The sequence below is a fragment of the Camponotus floridanus genome, unplaced genomic scaffold, assembly GCF_003227725.1.
Source record: "Camponotus floridanus strain SB8 unplaced genomic scaffold, Cflo_v7.5 scaffold146, whole genome shotgun sequence".
Classification (NCBI taxonomy): domain Eukaryota; kingdom Metazoa; phylum Arthropoda; class Insecta; order Hymenoptera; family Formicidae; genus Camponotus; species Camponotus floridanus.
Window position 1 is genome coordinate 224,250 of NW_020229266.1, and position 26,563 is coordinate 250,812.

A 26,563-nucleotide genomic window follows, 5' to 3' on the forward strand; every position below is an offset into this window, starting at 1 on the left:
TGAAATATTCGACCGGTCCGGGATTTTTGGGACACCCTATATATATATATATATATATATATATATATATATATATCAATCATTGTAGTATGACGTCAGTGGGACGAAAGAGCAGATCAGTATATCAGATCCATATACATCCAAATTGAAAACTAGAACGACTCACGTATCGACTCAAATACAAACGAGTTAATCATGCCGCGTTATATAAGAAAATCTCTAATGATCACGATTCGCAAAGGACTTTCTGCGAATTGCCCTCTCATTATCAATCATTATAAGGTAGTACTCGCTTTCTCGTGATAGCTGGTATTCAAGTTCAATTACATCGGATCGATCGGTTTCGAGTTATGATCGCCTCAAAGAATCAGATTTGGTCACGTAGCTGAATCCTTCTCCTTCTCAACCCTTAATCGATCGAAGTTTCACAGCTGCGATATAGAGAAAGAGAAAGAGGAAGAGAGAGAGAGAGAGAGAGAGAGAGAGAGAGAGCTCGTCGGCCGATCGCTCGATTTGCCCACCGCATGATTGCAACTGTGAATTACGTTACGATCGGTTGCGAATGAAGTCATTGCGGATTATCCGGCACGATGGGGCACGTGCGTAAATACATGTTGAATCTTTAGATTCGCGATCGACTGATCGTATGATAAAATCGATCAATAGTTTTATGCGCTTTGTTTACATTATACAATTTGTCTTACCTAATCTGGCCGCTTCTATCGGCTATTTCGATCACTTTACGCATTTATTTGATTTTTTTCTATCTCGCCTTATATTCCTCTTCCCTCACGCTGTTTTACATATTATCACGTCTCGGTATAATGTCAAATTTATTCTCGCACTTTGTTGCACGACCCATTCATTGTTTTACGCTTGTTACGATAACAAAATGATTTAGTCGCTGAAAATATTTTCAGAGAATATGCAGGACACATAAATCATATAACCTGACTGAAATTTCTTTTTAGCCTTCACATAATTATATCCGTGATGGTTAATTACTCTATAGGCGTAGCACAGAAGCATCAATATTAAAACATCGTGATAAAAAAAATTAATAAACGCCATTTTTAAGTAAGACACGAAACATGTGTATCAACTTGGAGGAAGATAATCTTCGTTATCGATTATATGTACCTGCGCCTCGCGCGTTTTCTTTATTTTCAGTACAACATAATTCTTGACGATTAACGTTGATCTTGTTAATTTATAGCCATATTAGATGTATCTATTAACATCTACGCGAACGAAGCGTTTGCTAATTACTCGAGCAACACACGGCGCCGATCGCCGTATATCTTGTGCGAGTTAAGAGTATACTTTATATGCTTGTACGCGCGCGTGTCTTATATGCTTATACAGGGCGTCGTGAAAAGTGGCATTGCAAGTGCATGGCAATGCAATTTGTATTCTTTCAAAAAAAAAAAACAAAGTTGAGATTTCTTTTGTTAATACAAATTTAATTAATGTTACCCAAAATTATAATTGCAAATTATTTAAAAAAATAGCATCTTATCCTATCGATAATCATATATTTTTTGAAATATCTCATATTGTATATAAAGTGTTTCGTAATAAGTGCAAAAAATTTAGGAGATGATTCTTTGTCGAAAATTTTTTCATATAAACATATACTCCTACATCCCTCTCTGTGGAGTTACACTCCTTCAAAAATGGAGGAAAAAATTAGGTTTCTATTTTTCAAGTTTTTAGATTTTTATTATAATTTTGTTTTTGTTCCAATTTTCCCAACATTTACTGTCATTTTATTTTTATCTTAAAATTTAACTTCTCGTAATTCGAAACCTATGCTATTTAGCATCGTGCTGTGTACAATAACCTATTTTACTTTTTTCTTAAAAATTACTAATTTTTTGAAAAAAATAAAAGAAATAAAAAAGTTTCTAAATAAATCAATCTTTTTAATGCATATTTTTAGATAATCATATTCCGGCCCATTAAGGATATTTTGTACTTATTTTCAAAATATTGAGAATTTAATGAAAATTGTACAGAATGTCCTTACATATGTTTAGAATCTTCAGTACAATTTTTAAATCGATTCACTAAAGTGTTCACAAGTTATAAGGATTTTAATTTACACCGAATTAACATGCGTTCTTATGGGAAACGTATAACCACGTCGATTCAAATGGCAAAAGCACATGAAAATAATATTCAGAATTTGTTTAAAATTTGCAAAAGTTTAGATACAGAGGAAATATTTGGTCAAATAATATTATACAAGTACTAACTGGTTAAAAAGATATTAAATATAATTCAATGAAGCTAGCCATGTATCTGTCACAAGGCGAAATTCTCTGCCAAAAGTTAATCATTTGGATTAACAAAATTCGGAGTATTTCAGTAAAAACGCAATAAATATTACTAAAAATACATCTCTGCGTTGTAGCTAAGATCAAATTATAATATTCCACACAATTTCTTACTCAAAATACACCAAAAGTGGATTCGTCAATACTGATTTTCAGCTACTTTTTGCTGGGATTGTGCATACAAAACGTCCTTAAAAAGTTCTAATAAAAAATTAAATAAGAGTTGCTAATTTCATCTCTTTATAACAATACCGGAGGCTGAAAAAAATATTAATAAATAATTTTTTTACTAGTAGAAAATATCCACCTAATTTCATTTCTTTAACTTGTTTCAAATTTGAGAAGAACCTAATTTTTACCCCCATTTTTAGAGAAGTGTAACTCCACAAGGAAGGATGTAGGAGTATGTTTATATGAAAAAGCTCCCTTAATTTTCGACAAAGAATCATCTCCTAAAATTTTTCGCACTTATTAAGAAACACCCTATAATTATTTGCATATAATATAATGCACGGACACGAGATTAACGTTATGATCGCGATTAACAACTAATATCAAACAACTTGCTCGTGTGTACTCTCGATTTTAGCTTAACGTCAGTGATCTCGCATTTGCGAGTTTCTTTTTACGCATGTAATTAAACCGGAATGGCATATTATTCGTGAATGAGAGATCGTTTTAATGGCGGAGCAATTATACATCTCACGCGAGAACGTGACACATTATTTTTGCAGCTTAATAAGATTCCCGTAATAATGAGCTATCATTTCACTTAAGCAGCCGGCGCATTCAGGTGTCAATTTTTATACCTGTTTCCATCCGTTTCGTGTTACAGGATCGCTCGCGTGTATTTTACACGAGAAACGAAACTATTATTACGCACACAATGTAAAGAATAAGAAAATATGAAAGAGGGCATAATCACAACGCGACTCTCTCTCTCTCTCTCTCCTCTCTCTCTCTCTCTCTCTCTCTGTCCATCTTACAAACACAAATTCAATCTTATGAAAATGTCGGTAATCGTGTAACGAGCCCTGCGCCCTCGAACGGTTCTCGTTAAGACCGCGCGATCTCTTCTTGCCCTCCGCTGTGAAAATCCCGTGATTGCCGTAAATTAGCGGCCCGCGTATCCACGGGGATAATTCTCCTATCCTCTCTCATACGCGGCTTCACGTGGGAGGACCTGAAAGTCGGAGGGAACACTTTCGTGTAGTGTTTGCTCTTGCGCGGTGCGTCGCCGGCGCGGTGCTTTCACACGCGTTATGCCGCACGCAGTGCTCGCCGTGCTATGCGTCATTATCGGACAACGAACGCAATGAAATGAGAGAACTGGTTCTCCGTGTTGTATCCGTCCGTCTGTACGATAGCCTCTTGCCACCAGCGGTTCCTCCATTACGGGACGAAACGTTCGCGATGCGCGCCGTCTTACTTACAATCGGTCCCGCGGTTCGGATAGATTTTTGATTACATGATTGATTGTCCGGATTTGAAAACGGCGTGAGATTTTTGAAAGCAAGGAGAAGAAAAAGGGTATATGATAATTCGAGCTGCAGTTGTTGGTCTTTATATTGCCTCTTTGTTAAAAAAAGAAAATTGCAAAAGGTTCCATTGAATGGATAGGAGAAAGAAATTTTTATTGAAAGAAAAAAATGTAGCCCCTCCTCCCATAGAGAAGTGACAGTGTGTCTTGCTAGCAGGAGCCGAAAAATGAAAGAGAGAGACGTTTAAGGATGTTTTGTATAGACAATCCCAGCAAAAAGTAGCTGAAAATCAATATTAAAATCAATTTAAATATCTACTTTTGGTGTATTTTGAGTATAAGAAATTGTGTGGAACTTCCCTAAAAATGGGGGTAAAAATTAGGTTTTCTCAAATTTGAAACATATTAAAGAAATGAAATTAGATGAATATTTTCTTCTAGTAAAAAGATTATTTATTAATATTTTTTTCAGCCTCCTGTATTGTTATAAAGAGATGAAATTAGCAACTCTTATTTAATTTTTTATTAAAACTTTTTAAGGATGTTTTGTATGTACAATCCCAAAAACTAGTTAAAAATCAATATTAACGAATATCTACTTTTAGTGTATTTTGAATATGAGAAATTGTGTGGAATATTACAAATTACAATTCGATCTTAGCTACAGTGCAGAGATGTATTTTTTAATATTTATTGCGTTTTTACTAAAATATTCCGAATTTTGTTAATCGAAATGATTAACTTTTGACAGAGAATTTCGCCTTGTGACAGATACATGGCTAACTTCATTAAATTATATTTAATATCTTTATAACTAATTAGTAATTATATAATATATAACTATTAGTAATTATATAATATATAACTAATTAGTAATTATATAATATTATTTGATCAAATATTTCCTCTATATCTAAACTTTTGCAAATTTTAAACAAATTCTGAATATTATTTCCATGTGTTTTTGTCATTTGAATCGACATGGTTATACGTTTCCCATAAGAACTCATGTTAATTCGGTGTAAATTAAAATTCTTATAATTTGTGAACGATTTAGTGAATCGATTTAAAAATTGTACTGAAAATTCTAAACATATGTAAGGACATTCTGTACAATTTTCATAAAATTGTCAATATTTTGAAAATAGATACAAAACATCTTTAAAGCGAAAGTCCAAAATCAAAGAAGAGCAAGAGTGATGTATATTTCCTTGAAAAAAAGATTACGTATGTAAAGCATATGAAAAGAAAGGATATGAAAAGAAAGGAATTTAAAATAGTAAAAAATACCTGAAAATCTTAGCAGGCAGGATTAACAAAAGTAATAATTAACAAAATCATTGCTTCTATATTTTCTCTTAATTATTGTTATAATTGATATTCATTAAACTTTCAAATTTTTTGTATATTTATAAAATTGTTTATATAATTATTAATTGTTAATTTATAAAAAATTGTTTTCAATTTTAAAAGCATGATTCATGATAACAATCCTTGGAATCGAATAGAAGCTTTTGTGTGTTTCATAATATTTTTGTCGAATGAGATATGTAACAAAAAACAGCGACTTAAGTTTCCAATGACCTTTCTTCTTCTATCAATTGTAAATCTAAGAGAGAGAAAGAGTTTGTATTCTGTATTCATACATAACATGCAAAATATTAAAACACATGCATTGTGAAATATTCAGATAGATTTGAGTAAGAATTTCAAAATCAACAAAATTCGCTAGACACGACGTGATGCTATCGTTAACAATAAAGAACAATAAAGAATTCGGCATCGACACAACTGTCTCCCGTTGTAAACTCTTTACAGTCGACACATATCTCCATGACAATAATAAAGATGCTTCTTGCTCCAGAACTGGGGCCGCGTATTCAAGAAAAAAAAAAGCGAAAACTGGCCTTTAACCACAAAGCTTCATAATGTAGGTACGAGGGAATAGGAATTAGGAATTAGACGTTTTCAGACACGTCGGTGAAACTTGGAAAGAATAAAAAGAAACGTTGAATAGCAGCACAACGGTCGCATACCTGAAGGAAGGGCCGGAATTGTGAAACCTTCAGGAAGATCCTTGGAGCCGGAAAATTTTTCGAAAAAACGGCTGCAACGAATCGCTTTCTATGAATGTACGTTTTTTTTTTGTTGTAACGAGATTATTTTATAGCTCTTTTAAATACAACAATGCGACTTTATCAGCATTTTCCATTACGCGATTAATTACATGTCACTCGCTTTCCGTCATTTTTTGCTCCAAATTTCGAGCATTTCCTTTCGAAAGTTGAAACGAGAAAAAAATTAAATAAGCAAATATCGAAGATGTAGAATTCTCAAAAATGAGAATCTATATCTTGGTAAATGCACCAAGTAAAATATATGCATACTCGTATGCCTTGTGCACGCTCAGATACTATCATATGAGGTTAGATTTATTTTAATCATTTTGATTTTGATAATTTTAAGAGAAAGGTATTCATTTAAAGATTTTATATATTTTCAATGTTATATTTGATATATTATTTATCTTTATCCTTTATTTTTGATTTTTGATTAGAGTTTTAGCTGAGCTAAATCATAGGCCTATGGATTTTATTGAGAGGAAATCTGAATTAGTATCAGGATTTAATGTAGAATATTTTAGCGGGGGTTTTGTATTGATTTTTTTAAGAGAGTATGGGATAATTTTATTTTTTAGCATAGTAATAATTTTGATGTTTATAAATATAAATTTAATTTTCGCAAATTATTAATCTTTAATAAAATTTTACGCACTACCATCCGCGGTGACTCTTAATCGCTCTTTTCTCGTGTATCGTCCCAGACAGCACTCATGTCGAAAAGACATCTTAAAAGACGACTTAAAGATGTCTTAAAGTCTTTTAGACATCTTTAAGACATCTTTTGGCCTTTTCGTGCTGTCTGGGATGTTAATACATAACAGAGTCTAATTCTTTAATAGTTTATTAAATATTATCGACTCACCTCTCAAATTACTCCGAAATTACAGCCGCTTCAATCGAGTCGTGACGCGATTTGCCAAAAGTTTGAGGAAGACACGCGTGATCATTGATTGCCCAAAATGAGGAGGACAGGAAATGCTCCTATGAATCACGTGGCACGTAACATTCACCGACACGAGACGTCTTCATTCTCGACGTGCGCAACGAGCCGGGGTGGTGGACTAGCCTCTCTCTCTCTCTCTCCCCCTTCCCCTCTGTCTTCTCTTCCTTTCTCGTCTTCTCTCTCGGTTCGCACAACTCACGTCCAGGCAATCAGGTATGATTGGCCCGATCCACGCTTTCGCACTAACCACTTTATCAAAGCCGTTCTAAATAAACCTGCATTTGATTACACCCCGCACTACCTTGTCGTTATCGTTTCTTATACCTTCCTCCTCTCTTTCTTCGCACTTTGCTCTATAAGATCGTTCCGTTCAAGTGGAAAAGAATTTTTCTCATCGCTTATCTTTTCCACTGATTTCCCACAAAATCTGACATTTCCGGCGCTTCATGCAGAGTTTTTAGTTATATTTTCAATATATGAGAATAACTTAGAGGTACACTGGTTCATCGCTGATAATCACTCAGCACACTGCTGTGCGTTCATACATTAAGTTCGTGTACTCAGACAACACACATGTCCAAAAGACATCTAAAAGACGACTTAAAGACGTCTTAAAGTCCTCTAGACGTCTTTAAGACATCTTTTGGCCTTTTTGTGCTGTTCGCGTATTAATAAAGTCATTCTATAATTATTCTCGAAATATTGTTATAGAATTATCTAGTCACTTTTATTACAAACACGAACAATTATGCAGGTACAAGGAAATAGACGCGAGATTTGATGTTCCTCGGAGAATAACACTTTCTCGAGAGAAACAGACGACGAGGTTGCGCAATGTTATTAATCAAAATTATTAGCATATATCCACAATAATGTCGGAGGAAAAAGGGGTGTCGAGCTGTGCGCAAATTATCGTGTGTACAGATCCCCGATAATCGAAGAGGCGATCAGTACTGATCGATCGGTCGACGCTACCGAGCGCCGACGGAGCACCGGAACCGGTATAATCTGCGAGGTTACCTCGATAGGTCGGCCTCGCCGGACGGCAGACGCCGGCGGATCAGAAATAGTGTTCGTAGTGTTGGCTTGAAGCGCGTCGGAACACAACTGAAGCGGTAGGACCACCCAGTCGGCCGAGGGCCCCTGCTCCGTCCGGATACAGTTCCACGGTATGCCATGCAAGCTCTCCCACTACCGTCTTCTGCTTGGGTGCCGACACGCTATACTCCCTGATTGAGCTGGACTCTAGCAGGTGCCTCAATGTCTTACTTCAGGGATGGAAGATTGGTTTGGCAAGGAAGGAGGAGAAGGAGAAGAAGAGAGAGAGAGAGAGAGAGAGAGAGAACGGGCCGAGGGCGAAGGTACGAATCGGGTAGAGAAAGAAGGGAGGGTGAGAAAAGGAAGGAAGAAAGGGAGTAAGCTATCTTTCCGATGATGACAGAAGGGAAGCACCGAGGAAAGAATTGCATTCGATTTGATTAATGCATTCGATTCGCCGAAAAGCGTTGCGATCTCTCTTCCCTTCCAGAATTTCGGAATTTGCGCGAAAATCGCGAAGCTTTCGGAAGACAGATGTCGCAATTTTTTTCGCAACTATTGCCTTTCATTCGGCAATGTTTTCAATCATTCTCTCATTATTAGTTTTGTTGCATTAGCGAGCTTGATACGAAGCAATGCTTGATTGCACGTTGCGTGACTCTTGTCATTTTGCTGTCATGTGTTCGCTCGCGCAGTCCATCTCCAGGGTCGCTAAATAATTTAAACGCTCGCACACACCTGTCAATAGCTAATACGTATAGTAATCGGAAAGATCGATATATATATTTAACAATCGATGTATTACAAATTTTTTTGCTTCTATGTGTAATTAGATGAAAAAAGCAGTTTGACAGCTAAATCGTTCACAGAAAAAAATAAGTGTCAAATCAAAACTTATATACTTAAACTAACACGTTCATTGTTTCGCATATACGCAACAATTTATAATCTTCTTAAAAGAATTTAATAATTTAATATTTATATTTAATATTTAAATTTCAACAATATTATAGACTTATTTTAATATTGTAATTGTCACCTCAAGAATATATAATTATTTAATTCTACCTTAAGAAAATTATAATCTTTGATTTAAAAATGTCATTTTCTATTAAACATTGTTTCTTTTCCATTCAAGAAAATTAAATCATTGTTTCGTATATACGCAACAATTTATAATCTTCTTAGAAGAATTTAATAATTTTAAATTTCAACAATATTATATAGTCTTGATTTAATATTGTAATTGTCACCTCAAGGATATATAATTATTTAATTTTATTTTAAGAAATTATAATCTTTGATTTAAAAATGTTATTTTCTATCTAACATTGTTTCTTTTCCATTCAAGAAAATTAAATCATTGTTTCGTATATACGCTACAATTTACAATCTTCTTGGAAGAATTTAATAATTTTAAATTTCAACAATATTATAGTCTTGATTTAATATTGTAATTGTCACCTCAAGAATATATAATTATTTAATTTTACTTTAAGAAATTATAATCTTTGATTTAAGAATGTTATTTTCTATCTAACATTGTTTCTTTTCCATTCAAGAAAATTAAATCATTGTTTCGTATATACGCTACAATTTACAATCTTCTTAGAAGAATTTAATAATTTTAAATTTCAACAATATAGTTTTATTTTAATATTGTAATTGTCATCTGAAGAATATATAATTATTTAATTCTACTTTAAGAAAATTATAATCTTTGATTTAAAAATGTCATTTTCTATCTAACATTGTTTCTTTTCCATTCAAGAAAATTAAATCTTAAATAAGAATATATTTTTCTTGATTGAACTATATAAAATGGCTTCATTCAAGTAAGCAATTATTCAAGCAATTATATTTTTCTTTAATTAACGCAGTATAATCTCATTTCAAGATTTCCATAAAACGTTAAAACTAAATATATTTTTAAAACAAGAATATCCTTTTTTCTGTATATTCCCTTAAATTTTATCATGAAGGATTCGATAAGCGAGAAAATTATCGGTTTTTTTCGGAAAGATTTTTATTTTAAATCGATACAAGGACGAGCGAGTTTAATACGAACGCCAGATGAATCCGCGCCACAACCCCCGTCTGTGGATACGAGATTTTCCACAATCTTGATCTCGTCTGCGCAAGAACGTAATTTCGTGCGCGACTTACATGCATGCGCGCGAGATTTAAGTATATACCTGCTTACGACGGGGGTAATTCTACGTCGTCGGACCTCCATAAAGCCGCGTACAGAGTTCACGGTTACAGGGTCCAACTCGTTCTCTTTCTCTCTCTCTCTCTCTCTCCCCCTTTTTCACTCTCCTTCTCTCTCCCTTTATCCTTCTCTCCCGCTCTCGCTCGTGCTCCTTCTCAGCGCGCGTCTTACGGGGCTTTATGGTTAGAGTCATGGGATCGTGGACTGGCTGGATCCCATGATCGATGGGGCTTTGGCTTAACCCCTCTAGTTCGGACCGAACTCATGGTGCCTCCGGCAAGCGGTACCACGTTGCTTTTCTTTCTTCCACTCGCTCCATTGCATTCGATCTTCTCTCTTTGTCTTTCTTTTTCGCTCTTCCGTCTATCTACACATGATTTCCCTTTCCCTCCCCCGCCATAATAGGCAAATATATTTTATCGGAATGAAATCACAGTGAGACCACGTTCACGAATCTAGCCGCGATAGATAACAATCCGCATCGAAAGCTCCTTCTGTTGGCGACCTTGATTTCTGGAGATTCGCTCGAGCTTTAAATATCCATAATTAGTTGATAAAAATGGACGACGAGCAATGTCGAGATAAAAATTTTCTCGCACTAAGAAAAAAATCTGATTGCATTAATTAAAAATCTAGTGGATTCAATCAGTATGTCTGTTGAAAAATGAACGAATCAGAATTCCTTTAGGAATTGCCAGATAAGTATGATTAATTTCTTCCTGTAAGATTTATCAAATTTTCTTGGTAATAATAAATTTACAAAAAAGAATGACATCACTCTGTCCATGTTTAGTTAATATATGTAACAGAAGTTTTATAGATCCAACTAGAAAATACTAACCAAATTTTTGTAATAAAGTCTATTAAACGTTCTAGTTATAAAAAATCGAGTCTTATCGTGAGAACTAGAATTTCTGCTTAGTTTAATCAAAATGCCTTCTATCAGATATGTCTTGTTGATACAAGCAAACGATTTTTCTCAGTGCGGGAAAATATAAAATTATGAGTTTTCAATCTAATTCGCTGAATAAAATCCATCATACTCGCACGTGCGCCTGATTGATTTATTCAATTTTTCATGTTCAATTCATATGATTTTAATCAATAATTATATGTGCTATATAATTTTTATATACACAGAAAAAAGGACATTCTTGTTTTGAAAATATATTTAATTTTAACATGGAAATCTTGAAATGAGATTATATTGCGTTAATTAAAGAGAAATATAATTGCTCACTTGAATGAAGCAATTTTATATAGTTCAATCAAGAAAAATATATTCTTATGATTTAAGATTTAATTTTCTTGAGTGAAAAAGAAACAATGTTAAATAGAAAATATCATTTTTAAATCAAAGATTATAATTTTCTTAAAGTAGAATTAAATAATTATACATTCTTGAGATGACAATTACAATATTAAAATAAGACTATAATATTGTTGAAATTTAAAATTATTAAATTCTTCTAAGAAGATTGTAAATTGTTGCGTATATACGAAACAATGATTTAATTTTCTTGAATGGAAAAGAAACAGTGTTAGATAAAAAATTTCTTCTTCATTTTCTAATGATTCTGTTAATGTAAATAAATTGTGTGAATCTAGATGATCTTTGAGTAAACCTAAATTTTCAGTATTAGTAACAGAAGTTTGATCTGATATTTGTTAGTTGTTTTTCATCTTTAAGCTTAAAGGAACGTTTATATCTTGTATAATTCTTTTCATTGAAGAATCTATGAAAATTGATTTAGATAAATAAGAAAAACGAAAAAATAATTTAAAAAATATATTTATATTATTTTTAAAAGAGTTACCTAATTGTGTAGAACTAGAAACTGTTCTAACATTGTGTATATCTATGACATTATCACACAATTTCTGTTTCTTATTAAGATTCTTTGACGTGACGTTTGTATCAGACAAAATATTTCTCTTTTGAAACTTCTTCTTTTTTTTTTAATTTAATTGGGACATATCTTCATCAGATGTGATCTCTAGAAATTATTAAGTGTTATAAAGTTTTTATGTATAAAATGTCAATTGAATAAAATACTCTATAAAAGTGAATCAGTGTATTATCACTATAATCAGTGCAGTACTTATCACTATAATCAGTGCTGTACTTATAACTGCTTATAATCAGTGAGTATTTACTGTTTTGCAGTGATAATATACAAATTCACGCTAGTGAAAGTAGTATATATGTAGATATGTGAGAATGAAAAAGAAATAGATAATTTCTTAAGAGAGAGAATGACTAATACTAGTTATATTTATGTGGATAAAAATGTGAGAAAATAATTATGTATATATATGAATCAATGTGAACTTAATACATAATTTTTATTAATATTTTTAAGAAATAACAAATTTAGAAAACGTATACACACATGATCAATTTGATAAAATTAAACATTATATATATATATATATATATATATATATATATATATATATATAGAATCACACATAAATTACCTTTGAAGTCTGGAAGATTTATGATGTTACTATCTATTTTATGTACAGCCATTTTTTTTAAATCATTAGCTAAATTTTTTAATTTATTTTGCTTAATAGTAGTGTCTGCTTCTTTTTCAGTTAAAGTAGTATCATTATCAGATTCTAATGTAAATACATGTTTTCTTTTTCTAAGCGTGCAAGTTTGTCTACTGCTTCTTCATATGTCTCTATTAAAAGTTTATTGTATATATTTATTTGAAAATATGTATTTATTTTATATATAATACAAACATGGATTATAACAAAAATAATACTTACTGGCACGCCGTTTTAAAATTACAGAATAAACATGCCATTCTTCCAATGGATATTCAAGCTTTTTTATTAAATCATGTAAATTACATTCATTTTCCGATGTATATGGTGGACTTAAAAATCGTGTGAAACATTTTTTAGTTTGAGAATTATAATCTATTCAAAAAGTAGGAACAATATGAATTTTTTTAATCAGAGGCCTTCTACCTCTTGTTATAAATTCTACTAATGAATATATATGTAAATTTTCTGTATTGTCCATACCTAGAAGAAAAACCTTTTATATATCTGTTAAATATTACTAAATGCTCGTATGTACGAATTAGATAAGAAACTTCTAGGGCCCTACTCAGTAATTTTATAAAAATAATGTCGCTTTTTATATGTCAAAATATATACGCAACGATACGTAAAAATGTCGTATTTTCATGTTTTTCACCTTTTACGTAACATCTTTCACAACCATCAAATGATATATGCTCTTTCACGCACTTTAAATATGAACGTGCTGGAGTATCACAAATGAAGGCTTTTATCTTAATCAAGAAATGTGTTTGTTCAATTATTAATCCTTTGGAAATTAATTTCGCAGATAAATTTGTATAAATACTCTTCAAGTCTTTTTGGCTTATGTGTTCCTGAATATAATGCAACTATAAAAGACTTGTAAATATCAGATTCCAAATAAAATTTACATAAAATTGGCCACAGAGTTTTATTACTACTTTTGTATGGTTTCATACCATCTATGTTGAATAGAAGTTTTATTTCATGATTTTGATGTAAAATTACATTTATACAATCTTGTAATCCTTGCTCAATACCTAAATATGTAAATTCGCCTATAGAATTGTCTGAATCTTCCATTTCTTCTATTTCATACTTTGCAGATGTGGTGTGCAATAACGTTTTTGTAAATTTTGGAAGATTTGATAGTAATCTGTGTCTTAATATTTTTAATAATTCATCGCTATGTACATGAGGTATTCTGCATGACACTATCCACTTTCGTATTTCCTTTATTTCATTAAACTCTTCATTAAAATTAAAATTAATTTCATTTAAATTTTCATTTGAATCAAAATTATTTTCTTTATAATTTTCATCTGAGTCAAAGTTCAGATTTTCATGTCTTATTCTTTCATTACTCATATCATCAGAATAATCTGAACGACAAAATTAATAATAGTAATATAAATAAGATAAAAAGTAATATAAAATTCCTTATTACTCACATATCTTTCATTTGCGTGTATTTCTTGGTTATTTGTCACTTGTAATTTTTGACAATTGTCATTTTTAACTTTTGTGGGAACTTTTATGACAGAATTAGTTAGCAGTTTTAGATCTACAAGTTTTCTTTTTTTTGTTCTATATTTTTGTACACGTTCAGACATTTTTATCTAATTTTATTTGCTTATTTTACAAATATAATATTAAAAGAAATATATTATATGTATATAATATATCGCAAACACGTGCGCGCGCATACGTACATACATGAGCATAACGCAACTGATCAAAAACTAATCAAAAACTTTTCATAATATTTACTATAAATTTCGTAAAGATTTTACCTACATATTAGATAGTAAAATTGCTAATTAATTTTGTCCAGTTACAGTATGCAGTATTTCTGTATATAAAGAAAAATCAGTAATACTAGATAGTAACGGGTCCAGTGTTCAGTCAAATTGCATGAATTTCTACCAGGAATAATATTGTTGAAATTTAAAATTATTAAATTCTTCTAAGAAGATTGCAAATTGTTGCGTATATACGAAACAATGATTTAATTTTCTTGAATGGAAAAGAAACAATGTTAAATACTCTCTAAAAGTGAATCAGTGTATTATCACTGAAAAACAGTAAATAATCATTGATTACAGCAGTTATAAGTACAGCATTGTAAATCAGTGATATTTTATTGAAAGAATCAGTTAATAATTTTGACTGTTTTAATTAGTAACATTTCTTTCGTTATTATCAGTAATATTAAACTACAATACATCTCTCTATCTATTTCATATAAAATTAAAATTTTATTTATATTTATCAAATATTTATTATATTAAAAAATTTATTTTATTTATATTACATGCATATTGAACTTATGTATTTTAAAAAGATAACGAACGAATAATTTTCATTAAGCCGCCAGACATTTATCTGTCTGACTCAGATCGATTTAATATCTGAAGCCTCTCTATTGAGATTGTATCAGAAACTAAATCGAAGTAATATTTCTAATTTTATCTGTCGCTCTTTGCAAACTTTATATAATTCTTATGACTAAAACTAAATACGAGAGAGAAAGCGATCGTAGCAGTAAACGAACAAACTAACGATTACTGGTTTTACAGTGAATTTTATTTTAACTGACCATAATCAGTGAGATATAAGATAAAATAAAAAAATTACAAAAAAATAAGCGTTTCCACTGAAAATCAGTAAAATACTCACTAATTCTCAGTAGAATCGTATTTTACTATTTAAATTAATTCTCACTGATTCACTTCTAGAGAGTAGAAAACAACTTTTTTAAATCAAAGATTATAATTTTCTTAAAGTAGAATTAAATAATTATATATTCTTGACGTGACAATTACAATATTAAATCAAGACTATAATATTGTTGAAATTTAAAATTATTAAATTCTTCCAAGAAGATTATAAATTGTTACGTATATACGAAACAATGAACGCGTTAGTTTAAGTATATAAGTTTTGATTTGACACTTATTTTTTTCTATGTATCTTTATCATTCTAAATATTTGTTTGAATAATTTAATATCGACAATGAGATCGAATATTAATTTCAAGTAGCAGTCAAGAGTAAGTAAAGATCCCTGGATTTTTCGCGATCTCTGTAAGAACTAATCGTGAAGAAACGATTCTAGTCATGGCGAACACGGTGGAGATAGTCGGGGCCGAACTCCCGGCGTGTGTGCAAGCCCTAATAATATGTGGATGGAAAGATCGTGATGGGATCGAAGGGTTTATTATGCTCCACAAGAGAAGGAAAGAGGGAGGGTGGCGGTCGGAGTAGCGCGGAGGGGATCGGATCGAGGTAAAAGGAGGAAGAAACCGCAAGAGAGGAGAGCCGCGAGACGGAAAGAGAGAGAGAGAGAAGCAGGAGAAAGGGCGGAGGGAGGAAAGGAGATAGCGACGAGAGGGAAGGACGGAGTGAAAGATTTGAGAGTAAAAGAGGCAGATAGGCGGGTACGAAGCCCAGAGAGGATAATTGAGTTATTACTGCAATTGTAGACCACCATGGAGGCTCCGGAACGACCATAACAGGTTTTGAAAATCGCATTCGTATCTGCCTACGATTCTCCGGCTCTTTAGCGATAAAGGATTATCGTCGGGATATGCGCACCGCGTGCGTGCGTGCGCGCGCGCGCGCGAGCGCGAGATGGTGATTACGTGCGTGAAGAAACGAGAATTAAAGTGACGGTGACGTAAGAAGATGCTGCTAGACGCACCCGCGTCTAATCCTATACCAGTCTAACTAAAGCCAGATCGCCCATGAAATGTTTGTACTGTCGACTTTTCTTAGGAAAAGTCTTTCTTCCCTCCTTTTTCCCATGTACTCTCTAAAAGTGAATCAGTAAAAATATCACTAATTTAAACAGTAAAATAAGATTTCACTGAGAATCAGTGAATATTTTACTGATCTTCAATGGAAACGCTTATTTTTTTTGTTATTTTATCTTATATCTCACTGATTATGGTCAGTTAATATAAAATTCACTGTAAAATCAGTAAATTTTACTGTAAAACCAGTAATCGTTAGTTCGTTATTCATTTTCCGCTACAATCGCTATCTCTCTCGGATTTAATTTTAGTTATAAGAATTATATAAAGTTTGCAAAGAGCGACATTTAAAATTAGAAGTATTACTTCGATTTAATTTCTGATACAATCTTAGAGAGGCTTCAGATATGAAATCGATCTTTATAAGTCGGACAAATAAATGTTTGGCGACTTAATGAAAATTATTCGTTTGTTATCTATTTAAAATAACAAGTTCAATATGCATGTAATATAAATAAAATAAAATTCTTAATATAATAAATATTTAGTAAATATAAATAAAATTTTTAATTTTATATGAAATAGATAGAGAGATGAATTATAGTTAAATATTACTGACAATAACGAAAGAAATATTACTGATATTGAGAAGTATTACTGATTGAAACAATCAAAATTATTAACTGATTCTTTTAATAAAATATCACTGATTTACAGTGCTGTACTTATAACTGCTGTAAGTGATTATTTACTGTTTTTCAGTGATAATACACTGATTCACTTTTAGAGAGTATGTTTCAATTTTTTCGATAATTTCCTTAAAAAATGATTATGCTACTCACCGTCAGCCGCCATGAGTAATTATTTTTTGGAATTTTTGAGTACTGAATGGATACTCACCTGAAACAGAAAGAAGAGAAAATTTCAGTTGCGAAAGATTGCGCGATCGATGGATAAAAAGAAAAGTCTAAAGAAAATTCCCCGAAGATAAAATTATCCGAGTGCCGAAATTATAGAGTCAAAATAATTTGTATCGATCGTCCGTCGATCCGCCTGAAATTTTTACTAAGCCGCTCGAGATTTATGGCCGTAAGAATGATCGTTGTGGATTACTTTCTTCCGGTTATATGGATATGTATGGGTGAGGTCTATCTTTTCGAAACACACCTGTCTCTCGATGCAGGATAAAGTAACAAAAGTGAAAATGTGATGAGAAATATTGCTCTTAGCTTAAATGTGTATACATGTACAATAAATTAATTATATTAATTTATAAAACTATTATTTTATTATATTAATTTATTATATTAATTTATTATATTAATTATATTAATTTATATTATTATAATTTATAATATTATATTAATTATATTAATTTATATTAATTTATATTATATTATTTTATATTATTGTATTAATTTATAAAACTATTATGAAACTATTATTTATAAAACTACTTATGAACAGAAAGATTTCGCGCTGAATAATTTCGACGGTCGAATAATTTACAATTTTTTAATAAAACGCCAAAGTTTGCCGAAAGATTTTTCTCGATCGCTAGAAATGTCGGGCTTGAGTCGATTTCGAAAAATCTTTTAAAATGAAGCTGTAGCAGCCGATAAGCGAGTACGGCATTAGTGACTCGTTTTTCGACGGCATGCCAACGAAAGGAGAATGCTTCCAAGAAACGGACGAGATCGCCACCTTGGCTGCGGGCTAAGGAGAGAGTCCCGGGCAAATTAAGTCGTTATTCCGGCAGATGGTCAATTTTCGGGAGATCCAGCACGTGATCGCACGAACAACGAAGCAACCTGGGCGCAACGAGTTGCCCGCGCGCGCGCTCACGTCCCCCTCGTCTACCGACTAATTGTTACAGGCGAGGACGATCACCTCCGAGACCTTGAAGTGCTCCTAAATAAAAATCCGCCGCGGTCGCGCATGTACGAATCTTTATTCTTACAAAAAATAATTAATTGACACGATCATTGTCGCTGAGGATATTTAAAATTTGTGTAACTTTAATAGTTAGAGAGAGAGAGAGAGAGAGAGCGAGACATTATTTATTTGTCGTGGAAGCTACATCCGCGATATAATTCCACGGTTCACTTTGCGATTCGTCATCGAGCGGCGCTTCGGTACGCTTCACGGTTCTTCTCCCGAACACCTGTCTACGATTTATTAGCGTGTAGGCACTGCAATAGCTACTATGCTATCGCTTATTGAAACATTGCTTCGAAATATAACTAAATAGACATGTACAATAGGATGTTTTATAATTCTTTTAGATCTGGTAATTACTTTTATTCTGTTTTATAATACATTTCATATTTTTAATCCGATTTTATATAATACATATTCATGTATATAATTTTAGAAATATTTATAATTTATATTTATAATTTATAATTTATAATTTATAATTTATAATTTATATAATTTATATAATACAATTTTTTATATAATATATAGTATATATAGATATATTACATTTTTACATACACAATATATATCTTATTATATATTATATATTGTATATTATACAATACATTGTATGTTAAATAATATATTAATTTATTAAACATATATTTATAATATATATTTAGAGATCAAGATATTTCGATGATTGTACAGGCAAAAATTATTATAGGGTATTAAATCTCTCATCATGATAGAGAAAAATACTTTTTTTTCATCTTGAATTTCTGTAACAACGTATTCAGAAGAACATTTCTTTTTGTGTGTGACCTATCATTTCTATCTCTCTTTTTATCATGTTTCAATTTTCTCCATTTGATTCTTGATTACCTTCACTTCAAAAAGAATTATAGCTATATAGAGAGAATATATATAATTCTAATTCTAAAAATCCACAGTTCTGCAAATTACAAGAACTTGTAGATTGCGAACTTGTCAACTTTAAAAAAAATAACGCGAAATAAAGGCGCGCTCGTAACCGTAGTTAATTTCATTCGATCAGACACAGAAAAAAAGGACATTCCTGTTTTGAAAATATATTTAGTTTTAACATGGAAATCTTGAAATGAGATTATATTGCGTTCATTAAAGAAAAATATAATTGCTTACTTGAATAAAACTATTTTATATAATTTAATCAAGAAAAATATATTCTTATGATTTAAGATTTAATTTTCTTGAATGGAAAAGAAACAATGTTGGATAGAAAATGACATTTTTAAATCAAAGATTATAATTTTCTTAAAGTAGAATTATAATTTTCTTAAAGTAGAATTAAATAATTATATATTCTTCAGATGACAATTACAATATTAAAATAAAACTATATTGTTGAAATTTAAAATTATTAAATTTTTCTAAGAAGATTATAAATTGTTGCGTATATACGAAACAATGATTTAATTTTCTTGAATGGAAAAGAAAGAATGTTAGATAGAAAATAACATTTTTAAATCAAAGATTATAATTTTCTTAAAGTAGAATTAAATAATTATATATTCTTGAGATGACAATTACAATATTAAAATAAGACTATAAAATCGTTGAAATTTAAAATTATTAAATTCTTCTAAGAAGATTATCAATTGTTGCGTATATACGAAACAATGATTTAATTTTCTTGAATGAAAAAGAAACAATGTTAGAGAGAAAATAACATTTTTAAATCAAAGATTATAATTTTCTTAAAATAGAATTAAACAATTATATATTTTTGAGGTGACAATTACAATATTAAAATAAGACTATAATATTGTTGAAATTTAAAATTATTATTAAATTATTAAATTCTTCTAAGAAGATTGTAAATTGTTGCGTATATACGAAACAATGATTTAATCTTCTTGAATGGAAAAGAAACAGTATTAGAAAGAAAATAACATTTTTAATTCAAAGATTATAATTTTCTTAAAGTAGAATTAAATAATTATATATTTTGAGTGACAAAAAAAAAAAAAAAAAAAAAAAAAAAAAAAAAAAAAAAAAAAAAAAAAAAAAAAAAAAAAAAAAAAAAAAAAAAAAAAAAAAAAAAAATATATGAGGTGACAATTACAATATTAAAATAAGACTATAATATTGTTGAAATTTAAAATTATTAAATTCTTCTAAGAAGATTATAAATTGGTGCGTATGTACGAGACAATGATTTAATTTTCTTGAATAAAAAAGAAACAATGTTAGAAAGAAAATAACATTTTTAATTCAAAGATTATAATTTTCTTAAAGTAGAATTAAATAATTATATATTCTTGAGGTGACAATTACAATATTAAAATAAGACTATAATATTGTTGAAATTTAAAATTATTAAATTCTTCTAAGAAGATTATAAATTGGTGCGTATATACGAAACAATGAACGCGTTAGTTTAAGTATACACGTTTTGATTTAACACTTATTTTTTTTCTGTGTATTATCGTTACTCTGAATCACCTGGAAAAATCGAGGGAAACTTGAACGAACATACGTTTTACAAAATTGTTTCGCGAGCGAACACTTTTGGACCAAACAAACGCACGACCGTCGAATAATCGCGACTTAATGGCGAGTATCACGGGAGCCCATTGTCTTTATTTCGGGTTCGTGGAAGCGTCCGACAGTGTATTTTGGAGCTCCTTCTATATCCACACGTCTTTGCATATACTTGTTACATATTCGAAGGGTTTATAAGCCTAACGTATAATAATCACGGCGGAGTTTAGGAGACGCTGAGAAGCGGGCGAAGGGGAGAAATATAGATGCAGTGGGGAGGAAAGGGGCGAACGGAGATAAAAGAGACGAGAGAAGAATACACACGCGGAAGGGAGGCACGTAACGGAAGGCCCCTGAATATATAAAGGTACATATGTGTGCGGCGTGTATCCGAGTATGGAGGCCTAGTAAGTTACACCTTCTGCCTCTTATCTGTAAAGATCGCTCGGGTACACTCGGATACTATCCGGCTCCTCTTCTTTCTTCCCGACCGTCTCTTTCTCTCTTATGGTTCTCTCTTTTCCTCGCTGAATAACTTTACTACCGGTTTCTCGCTGCCCCGCGTCAGCCACTAAACTTTCGGGATAACGCGCGCCTCCTACGCCTCCTCGACCTATCTCCTTTTAACCGTATCAGGAATTCCTCGTGGGTGGAGGAATACATTATCGGAAAGTAGATCATCGAAGATTGCGCTCGCTTGCAAGTTGAAATTAAACTCTTATAAACCGAACGATTTTCTTATCGTATGTTGAGAAGAGATTGCTCGATCGAATGAGGGGATTCAGAATATTTTTCGAGATACGTGGCGCTTCTTCATAGAGATCTTCATTCGATACGTATGCTCTCTAAAAGTGAATCAGTGAAAATATCACTAATTTAAACAGTAAAATAAGATTTCACTGAGAATCAGTGAGTATTTTACTGATCTTTAGTGGAAACGCTTATTTTTTTGTTATTTTATCTTATATCTCACTGATTATGGTCAGTTAAAATAAAATTCACTGTAAAATCAGTAAATTTTACTGTAAAACTAGTAATCGTTAGTTCGTTCATTTACCGCTACAATCGCTATCTCTCTTGTATTTAATTTTAATTATAAGAATTATATAAAGTTTGCAAAGAGCGACATTTAACATTAGAAGTATTACTTCGATTTAATTTCTGATACAAGCTCAATAGAGAGGCTTCAGATATTAAATCGATCTTTGTAAGTCGGACAAATAAATGTCTGGCGACTTAATGAAAATTATTTGTTCGTTATCTATTTAAAATAACAAGTTCAATATGCATGTAATATAAATAAAATAAAACTTTTAATATAATAAATATTTAGTAAATATAAATAAAATTTTTAATTTTATATGAAATAGATAGAGAGATGTATTGTAGTTTAATATTACTGACAATAACGAAAGAAATATTACTGATATTGAAAAATATTACTGATTGAAACAGTCAAAATTATTAACTGATTCTTTCAATAAAATATCACTGATTTACCGTGTTGTACTTATAACTGTTGTAATCAGTGACTATTTACTGTTTTTCAGTGATAATACACTGATTCACTTTTAGAGAGTATGCTCTCTAAAAGTGAATCAGTGAAAATATCACTAATTTAAACAGTAAAATAAGATTTCACTGAGAATCAGTGAGTATTTTACTGATCTTTAGTGGAAACGCTTATTTTTTTGTTATTTTATCTTATATCTCACTGATTATGGTCAGTTAAAATAAAATTCACTGTAAAATCAGTAAATTTTACTGTAAAACTAGTAATCGTTAGTTCGTTTATTTACCGCTACAATCGCTATCTCTTTCGTATTTAATTTTAATTATAAGAATTATATAAAGTTTGCAAAGAGCGACATTTAAAATTAGAAGTGTTACTTCGATTTAATTTCTGATACAAGCTCAATAGAGAGGCTTCAGATATTAAATCGATCTTTGTAAGTCGGACAAATAAATGTCTGGCGACTTAATGAAAATTATTTGTTCGTTATCTATTTAAAATAACAAGTTCAATATGCATGTAATATAAATAAAATAAAATTTTTAATATAATAAATATTTAGTAAATATAAATAAAATTTTTAATTTTATATGAAATAGATAGAGAGATGTATTGTAGTTTAATATTACTGACAATAACGAAAGAAATATTACTGATATTGAGAAGTATTACTGATTGAAACAGTCAAAATTATTAACTGATTCTTTCAATAAAATATCACTGATTTACAGTGCTGTACTTATAACTGTTGTAATCAGTGACTATTTACTGTTTTTCAGGGATAATACACTGATTCACTTTTAGAGAGTGTTTCCTAAGATTCCTCGCGACTGTCCCGTCCATATATCTTCGTTCTCTCTCGCTCATTAGTACACTGTCCGAACGATCCTCGCTTCCTCCCCGGGAGCAGAGTATATCTCGACGAGTTAACATTTGCATCGAGACGCGTTTGCACAGAAGCTGTGACGGCTTATTAGCCTGGAAGCAGCTGCGTGCCGGTAATGAGGACCAATCTCGTGTTTATGCATAATTCTCATAGTTGAACTGTACCCTCCTCTCGCAGACGATCTTTTTTTCTCTCTCTCTCCCCCGTCTTTCCGTATCTTTTGCACCGACTTTCGTCGACCATCCTCGTCGTCTCCTTTTTATCGCTCGACAAAGGGATTCACGGGAGTAAGTCTTTTTAACCTTTAGTTGTCGTCGTTGCACGTAGCTACGCACGCAAGGTAATCCTACTAATCTGCGTGTAACATGATGGCGCGCGATCCATAGATTACTATCGGTATGGTACGAGTTTAATACGCGACGAAGTCTAACGATGACTATCGAGCTGGAAAAGAATCAGCAGCGTCAACGTGCGTGAACGTTTCCCATCGCGTGGCGAATCGCTGAAAGTCTTCATCATACATGAGGCTACCCTCAATCATGCTTGGAGAGGATCTCTGAAAGTGGATGTCAAAATTGTGTCCTTTAAGTAGTTATATTACATGTGATTTTAAATACGCTCGGTTACGTGCAAAAAATCTCTTTTGCAAATCTACACAGAAAAAAAGGACATTCTTGTTTTTTAAAAATATTTTTAGTTTTAACATGAAAATCTTGAAATGAGATTATATTGCGTTAATTAAAAAGAAATATAATTGCTTGAATAATTGCTTACTTGAGTGAAGTCATTTTATATAGTTCAATCAAGAAAGATATATTCTTATGATTTAAGATTTAATTTTCTTGAATGAAGAAGAAACGATGTTAGACAGAATGTAATATTTTTAAATCAAAGATTATAATTTTCTTAAAGTAGAATTAAATAATTATACATTCTTGAGGTGACCACTACAATATTAAAATAAGACTATAATATTGTTGAAATTTAAAATTATTAAAATTATTAAATTCTTCTAAGAAGATTGTAAATTGTTGCGTATATACGAAACAATTATTTAATTTTCTTGAATGGAAAAGAAACAGTGTTAGATAGAAAATAACATTTTTAAATCAAAGATTATAATTTTCTTAAAATAGAATTAAATAATTATATATCCTTGAGGTGACCATTACAATATTAAAATAAGACTTATAATATTGTTGACATTTAAAATTATTAAATTTTTCTAAGAAGATTGTAAATTGTTGCGTATATACGAAACAATGATTTAATCTTCTTCAATGGGAAAGAAACAATATTAGAGAGAAAATAACATTTTTAAATCAAAGATTTTAATTTTCTTAAGGTAGCAATAAAAAATTATATATTCTTGAGGTGATAATTACAATATTAAATTAAAACTATAATATTATTGAAATTTAAAATTATTAAATTCTTCTAAGAAGATTGTAAATTGTTGCGTATATACGAAACAATGATTTAATTTTCTTGAATGGAACAGAAACAATGTTAGAGAGAAAATAACATGTTTAAATCAAAGATTTTAATTTTCTTAAAGTAGAATTAAATAATTATATATTCTTGAGGTGACAATTACAATATTAAAATAAGACTATAATATTGAAATTTAAAATTATTAAATTCTTCTAAGAAGATTATAAATTATTGTGTATATACGAAACAATGAACGCGTTATAGTTTAAGTATATAAGTTTTGATTTGACACTTATTTTTTTCTGTATAGCAATTAAAAAAGCTATCTGAAGAAAGATTTTCACGTAGATTAACTTCGGTACCTCAATCGTAGGTGGCTCGATACGAATTACATCCGGATGGCTGTATCGACCTGAATCCGTTCGTTTATTTATTCCCGGCTCGATGCAGCATAAGTTGTACATTTTCTCCTTCTCTCTTCGTTTTATATTCTATGTGTATTCTCCATCCTTCTTTAACAAAGAACTCGGGATCTTCCATGCTGATGTTGTAACATGTTGAAAATAATAAAGTTGTCCGTGTGGCTGTTCCCGGATATTTCTCCGATTTTATTTTCTCCGTTCGCTCCTTCTCTTTCTTTTCCTCACCCCTGCGAAAATTATTGTGTATATACGAAACAAATGAACGCGTTATAGTTTAAGTATTAAGTTTTGCCCGTACAGCTCAATCGTAGGTGGCTCGATACGAATTACATCCGGATGGCTGTATCGACCTGAATCCGTTCGTTTATTTATTCCCGGCTCGATGCAGCATAAGTTGTACATTTTCTCCTTCTCTCTTCGTTTTATATTCTATGTGTATTCTCCATCCTTCTTTAACAAAGAACTCGGGATCTTCCATGCTGATGTTGTAACATGTTGAAAATAATAAAGTTGTCCGTGTGGCTGTTCCCGGATATTTCTCCGATTTTATTTTCTCCGTTCGCTCCTTCTCTTTCTTTTCCTCACCCCTGCGCGCAAACGTTACACCTACAGGGACTACTCGAGTTGTACTACACATCCGTATTTTATGGTGGCCCGTCATAAAACCGTAGCACACACCACCGTATTCGGTATCCGCGGTATGCATGAATATCGCGCCTCCGGGGTGGCTTGTACCGTGTATTTATGACTTTTTGACCTTTCCCTCTTCGTTTGGAGATCGCTCAGACAAATTTCGAAATTACATTCAGATTCTGCTATAAAGTTGTGGCTGACAAATTTCGCGATCGCATTCAGGTTCGACGATAAAAGAATATTATTGTCGAATTTTATTGTAGGCCATCGTGTAACAAACATGTTATTGGTGAATACAAATAAGCGAAGAGAAAGGCTTGTCTTATCGTGATGGAAGGTTTTTAAAAGTACCTGTTCTTTTCGAGTTTTTCGAATTTACCCATATAGCACAGAAGCTTGCTGCAACGTTGCTGCAATGTTACAATATTGCTCACTGCAGTGCAATGTTGCAGCAATAATGCAGAGACTTTTTTTTGTAATATTATTTTGGCAATATTGCAGAAACATAGCGAACATAGCGAAAATGTATAACATGTGTTTCTTTACTTGCCGCTACACGGCGACACCCAATTTAACTAACTCGTATTCGAATTCATCTAAGATGGATATAAGGTCTACAAAGGATTAATGTAGTAATTATATTTCTTGTCTTGTGTTAGTTTAATTTCTAGCGATAAACTGACTTGATTTACTTAATATTCTGAATCCTAATGAGGGATCTAGATTATTAAACAAATAATTTGTTTAATAATCTGGATCCTTTATTGGGTTTCAGAAT

At 31.3% G+C, this 26,563-nt stretch overlaps 1 protein-coding gene across 2 annotated transcripts in view; it reads right to left on the reverse strand.

The window, feature by feature from the left end:
• LOC105252092 (transcriptional activator cubitus interruptus) overlaps positions 1 to 26,563 on the reverse strand; it is a 135,378-nt gene that overhangs the window by 52,940 nt on the left and 55,875 nt on the right. The window contains exon 1 of one of the 2 annotated variants that reach the window (XM_025406495.1): positions 6,805 to 7,609. The exons of the other annotated variant lie outside the window; for it this stretch is intronic. The gene's annotated coding sequence lies outside the window, so the exon portion shown is untranslated. Of the gene's footprint in view, positions 1 to 6,804; positions 7,610 to 26,563 lie in introns of those variants that run through there. 2 annotated transcript variants of the gene reach the window in all.